We start from the raw sequence: 6,690 nt of genomic DNA on the forward strand, positions 1-6,690 counted from the left end.
GTAGTTTACAATTGTGAATGCAATGCTTTACGGGGTTAATTTGATTGATGTTGCTTAGAATTGAAGGCGTAACGGTCTATGATGAAAGTTGATAATGAAGAAGGGTTGAAGGATAAATTCTTCAATGGATCATATCAACTTGCCTCAACAAGCACATAGACATCACTTAGTTGTACGAGAAGAGATTGATTTAGAGATTAGTCAATAATAGTTAAAGTACCATTGAGGTACCAAACTCCAACCTGGACCAATATTGGTACGAAGTGTAAGTTCTGGACGAAATCTAGGTATCAAACGATAAAAAATCCAAATTTTCTTAAATAATCTCAATACTGAATTGGTAAAAGAGAGCAAATGGTGTCGATACGCAAGGAAAATGAGAAAGAACGGAAATTTCAAATCCAAACCAAAATCAAGTCTTATTTTTACATCGAGTATTGTTTTCAGTCATATCAATAATGACATGAATTGTGTCCTAAACCTAAACCTATAAACATATAAGTATGATATATGTAACGACGTGTTTGTTTTTCATCATTACACAGTGGATATTCACTATCTATCACCGTGTATTATTGGGATCTGCAACAAGAGATGTTTGTTTTTAGCGTTTCCTCTAGTGGGTAATTACTATCCTGGTAGTGAATACCAGATAGGAATTCCTTTTCACTTTCTCCTTAATATTGCCTCTACGTGGTATAAAAAGTCTTTTTTATCCTTTCGCAAGTATACAAGTTCCTTGCTTATTGTCCTTTACAAAATCCATCAAGTTCTCCATATGCTCTTCTTACTCATCAGATACAAACCTTAAATCTCAATTAAAAAGAACTGATCCAACCAAATTTTAACAGATTGATCTCTTATTTTCTAAAAGTTCTGTAATTATATTTTGTTTCTCTTTAACCATGAAAATCAAATTAGATAAACACAAACACTACACTAATTGAGTCATCAGTTACATATTCAGCGTGTTTTGTTAGGAGAATATAACCCTAAGTGATCGAAATGCAAGGTAATTTAACAGATTTTCCTAACCAAGAAAAATATGTTGGGCCCATATCTATTTTTATTTGAATGAGATTCTCACAAAATCTTTGATTTCGATTGTACTGTTACATGATATTCCCCCAAAATCCTCGATTTCGTTTGCATTGTTTCATAAGTGGAGCGAAAACGAATTTCATGGAATTGACCATATTGTCATTTAAAATCACTTAACTACCCTTGCCGGTAAATATAATTCGATTGAGAAAATTCGTTTTCGTTTTTGAACAGGTGAAAACCATCCTGAGATGTAGAGCTGACATGGAAAACCGACATATTATTCTTTGTGTATTACATCAAACATTTATTCTCTTAACCTAAAACATATTAAAGATTTTGTTGTTCATCTATTTATTTATTTTTACAAATATCAACTTCAGCCTGGTCTAGTTGTCCTGAGGCATATAAAGTACAATAAATAATCTTTCTTGTCTATTTGTCATTATATATGATTCGGAAGTTGTGGTTTTTGATTTGATTGATTTTAATGTGGATTATTTTGTGACCAGTGGATCATTAGATTTGGGGTATTAAAGACATCTTGTGTTGATATATATCCCATTTCCTAATAATTTGAGTGGATTCTTCCAACCAAACACCTTTATTTATAATCGAGGAATTGTTTCCTCGTAATTGATTCTTGAAATCTGATTAGACCACCTATTCTCCCAACCAAACATGGTGATTGTCTCGAAAAGCGTGGACTGTGATTTTAGAAGATCATTTTGGTCTGCCGCTTGATTTGTTAGTGGGTTCGCCGTCTGGTTGGCCTCTTTATAGATGCGGTGGATTGTGTGATATGAAATGGATCACAATGGGCCACTGATTGATTGATCATATCTCCCAAGTACCATGGATGAAATTAACTAGGTTTAATTTGGGAGTCTGACTCAAAAAACATTTTCCCATTGTATGTATGTTGTTGTTCTGACGCCATAACCATACTGATGTTTCCGCACTAAAACTTTGGTTATTACTAGAGGTTGGTGCCATTACTACAATAAAATCATGAAGTTGAAAAAAAGCAAAACATCAAATATCAACTCTTTGAAGTTTAAGTTTCGTTGCTAGACCAGAAGTACTTTGTCATGGAGAAAGTAGAAAAACAATTTCTTTTTAGTTTAGTGTAATGTGCTTCAAAATAAATGAAAATAGTGGGATTTAATTAAAATTAATCTTCTGCTGATTTATTTTAGCTTTTTGAAGCAATTTTCTGCTAACGGTATGGTGATATTCATCAGATTTGATATGAACTTACTGGAAGAGGACATTCAAATCAGTTTGAAGAGAATTGTCTAATGTAGTGGCGAACCACTATGTAAGAGCCTGCCTGTATGGCGAAGAAAAACAAACAAGAAAGATAAAGAAGCTGTAAAGAAAAACATTTGTGCCCTAAGCCCCCAACAATTTGAGCTCTAGCCTAGCTGGCCTAGACTCTACAAGACAGCTCTGCCAACATAAAAACAAAATTGCAGTACTTAATCAGAAAGAAAATCAAACTGTAATCTATATAAGTTTGCGACAAACCCCTCTCAACAAGACAAATAAAAGTAACAATAAGCATAACTTGTCTAATCTCTCTACCAGAAAATTGAAGAAAACAGAAAAAATAAAGTTTGGCGCAATTGCTTGAACTCCACAACATTACCTGCAAATCACATGGAGAAAACGCGTATTCATAGGAATAAGTAGATAAACTGACCCAACGAAACATGTAAATTACGTAAATAACTTAAAGAGTTTGACAGATATCCTAATGAGACATGCAGACAATCTTATATTTCATAAAGAATTTGATGACCTTCTAACAAGTTTCATGAAGTTCACATACAACTAAATCTATCAGAGTTCAGCAAGTTATATAAACCAGGAATAGAAACAACCAAAAAGATGAACCAACTTGAGAAAAAACTGAAAACACCAAAGGTAGAGAAAACGGTCCATTACCTTAGCTATCATAACGTCTATCGGTCTTTCCAACTCCACGCTTCCCAGAGAATAAATGATTTGGTCTGAGAGTTGGAATTGTCCTATCTGCTTCTCCCCTCTTAGCGTCCTTGTTCCTCTTCTTTGATGCTCCATGTGCAAGTTTCAAAGCCCTACTCTTCTGGAGTGCATCTCTGAAACCTTCTCCAGGAACAATTTCACCAGGTGGTCGTGAGCTTGACCTTGACCTTGGGCGTGATTGAGACCTCAGTCGCAACTTTTTGTTGGCCCGATCATCATCCATTTCCATAGCATCGACATCACTGTCTCCCCTAGACCTCTCCCTCTTTCTTCCCCTTTCTATGGATTTACTACGGGCACGGTTAATAGCTTTAGAAGGATCAATACCCAATGCAGACAGCTGCCTCCCCATCCTCTGTGTTGTGAACTTGTTGTCCTTGTCATGTTTTCTTGGTACAACAGGCCTACTCTCTGCTGTGCTCTTCTTAATCCTATGCTGTTGAATGAGCAAACTTTTCTTCTTCCTGATGGCAGCTAAAGCGTCTTTTTCTTCTGGGGTCAACTCCTTACTATCCATCTCAACATCCTCCTGATCCCCTTCCTGTTCTAGACGAAGTCCCTCTTCCCTTTCCAACTCTTCAAGCCTTTCTAAAATATCAGGATCCGACGAAATCATAGACGTTATGACCATCAAGAATCTCTGGCATATTATCTTCTTTCCACTCGTCGTGTGCTAAGATATAGTGCTTTTTCAAGCTAGCGGAGTAAACACCAGCCCCACCATTCTCTTCCTCCAAATCTCTTTCAAGCTTCTTCTTTTCCTTCTCGGCAGCTGCCTTAGCTTTTGCCTCTAGAACTTGCTGAGGTATACAAGCTGGCCTTTCTTTCTGATCTCTTGGCTTTGGAACTGCTACGTGAAACCGATTTAAGCAATCATTGATCTTCTTTGACTTCATTTTTAGTTCCACCCTTTGATTTAACAGTCTTTCACAGGCTGCATTCTTCACAGATATCACTCCCTCCTCTGTCAAAGTGCTCATAGTCAATAGAACATTCTCATCCTCATTTGGTTCACCTCCTGCACCTATCACAGTCTTTATAGCTTCTGCCTTCATCTCCTTGACCAAATTCATGTCTTCCCTCAGAGAGACCATCCAACGGCTGCAAATCAGTCTTGTTGCACACAATAATCAAAGGCTTGTTCATAAACAGCGATTTGATGCTGTGGAAGAGAGCCGCCTGTTGAGCAATGCTGTACCCACACGATCCAGATATATCCAAGAAGAACAACACAGCAGCTCTCAGATGAGCAAGAGCCGTAATACTGCACATCTCAATAATATTCCTGTCTTCAAAAGGGCGATCCAAGATCCCTGGAGTATCAATCACCTGGTACCTCAAGTACTTGTAATCGGTATGTCCGACAAAGAGGGACTTTGTGGTGAAGGCATATGGCTGAACATCAACATCAGCCCTGGTAATTTTGTTGATAAAAGAGCTTTTACCAACACTTCGGTACCCACAAATCAAGATAGTACGGGTGTTAGGGTCTATAGATGGGAGCCTTGCCATGTGTTGTCTAATCTGCTCCAAGTAAGCCAAACTAGGGCCTATACGCTTAATGACAGTACACATTCTTCCAAGTGCGGCAACTTTCAGTGACTTGCATCTATAAAGGGAATCCCCATACTTCAAAAGCTTCACATAATCCTTGGATATTTTACTAATGAGATTTCTTGCAGTGTTAATCTGACCAAGGGCAAGCTTGTAATGATCTTTGTTGTATAAAACATGAAGGAGATCTCCATAGAAAGGATGGATATCATCTAGACGAGGAAACTCATCAACAATAGTTGAAAGCTTGTCATGAAAGTTTGTCTGTGTATTTCACCTTACGCATGTAGAACTGTCTTAATCTGTTGATAGCATATCCCTTGTGAACAACAGTTGGTGTCTGGCGCTGAGTACGAGAGAGTATGATGTCAACAAAGTCCTTCCCGGTGGGAACCACTGTAATCTTCTTAAAATTGTATTGCACCATCTTTTACAACCTCCGAAGTACCCTGTACAGCACGAACAGGGAAGAATATAACTCAGTTAAACAAAAAATGTAGAAACATAAACAAACAATATTAATCAGAAATCTATTAAAAATAATCACCTACAATTCAAGTAGAAGTGGTAATAAGAACATTATAGTTGCCTAAATTTTCCTGGAGGTACCTATAATCTAAATAAACCATTATAGATTGAAATAAGCTTAGTCACGGTCCAAAATCCAAATAGATAACAGTTTCTAACTACTACAAAGTTTCAAATCAAAATAGGACATAGTGATAAATTAATCAATTACAACTTTAACATAGAGAATCAATCAAACAAAATGAAGTAATTCTTATTTACTTCTAAGCTTGAATAACTAGCATGAACAAACACTTGAAATCAAAACTAATACAAGTTATTCATTATATAAAACCCTAAGCTGATATTACTGAATCATAGGTAGCTTAACAAATACTGAATCATACAAAAATCTAGAACCCTAAAAATAAAATTGTACTAAAAGAAAAATGCCGAACCTTAGATAATAAATCTGATTCGAATTCCAGAAGATAGTTTTAAAGAAATACGTTTTAGGGTCGGCCGTAGATGGAGAGAAAGATGGCCTTTGAGAAGGACAAAGCAGATGAAAATCAGGGTTTAAACTTTTATAGCTATCTCTCGTTGGATATTTTCGACACTCATTTTACTTGAGCACCTAGAAAGAAAGTACTTGCAGCAGTCTTGGGCACCTTTTTTTTTTTTTTTTTTTTATAGGAAAGGCTTAGGCCTGGGAAGGCATTAAGAGGCAGTACATATGAGTTGCGTTGCAGCAGCTGTGGATGTACCGCTCAGTCTGCCAACGTTGTTCTTGTAAAGAAGGGCTAAGTTAAATGCCTCCATGTTTTGACTACGAGTAATAATACTAAGATTTAATAAAACAAAAGATATGGGATTTATGGCCATATTTGTACTAGTGTCTTCTTGACTTTGTCCCGCTTCATAGTATTTGAGATGAAATCTTCCTTGAGCAGCTTCACTGTAGAGTAGTTTGAAACGATCTAGAATGTACATTGATTCAGCAGATATTGCAATGTTTGTGTGTTGCATCTCTTTGGCCCACTGGAAAGCTAGGTCAGCGCCTCCTGTGACTCCCCCTTTTCCATAGTGTCCTGGATGTCCTCTAGAGCCAATGATGTTTCCTGCAAAATCTGTCATAGTTAAGGCAGTGTAACAAACAAAGTTCTCAGGATCTTGAATAGTACAGATACTGATATGTTTCCCAAATCCTATTTCTGCATTCCAGGTGTAATGCGCATGAGTATTGTCAGCTTCCTCTGGTAAGAGAGGGAAGTTGTTCAAGATATGATTTGGCATTGCATGAATTCTATTATGGTTGCACAAATTTTGCCTTATTCTGAGGGTGATTCACTCCCACATGAGGCTGGATTTGTTTAAATATAAAATCACATCTAGCTTTCCAAATGTACCAACATGTGGTGGCATAGATGCTGCAATCAGTGTTTCCTAGTTGAAACCAGGAGTTCATCCACTCAATGAAGATAGTATTATTATCAAAGAAAGTATGGGAGGTGCCAAGGATTTCCTGCCAAACTGAAGCAGCAGTAGTGCAATTTAGGAACATGTGAGACATGGTTT

General features: G+C 37.0%; 1 pseudogene; it reads right to left on the bottom strand.

Annotated features, from left to right (window-relative positions):
• Positions 1-2,504: 2,504 nt before the first annotated feature.
• LOC113346938 lies at positions 2,505-5,658 on the bottom strand (annotated as a pseudogene).
• Between the last annotated feature and the right edge of the window lie 1,032 nt (positions 5,659-6,690).

This window comes from Papaver somniferum, chromosome 2 (genome assembly GCF_003573695.1).
Source record: "Papaver somniferum cultivar HN1 chromosome 2, ASM357369v1, whole genome shotgun sequence".
Classification (NCBI taxonomy): Eukaryota; Viridiplantae; Streptophyta; class Magnoliopsida; order Ranunculales; family Papaveraceae; genus Papaver; species Papaver somniferum.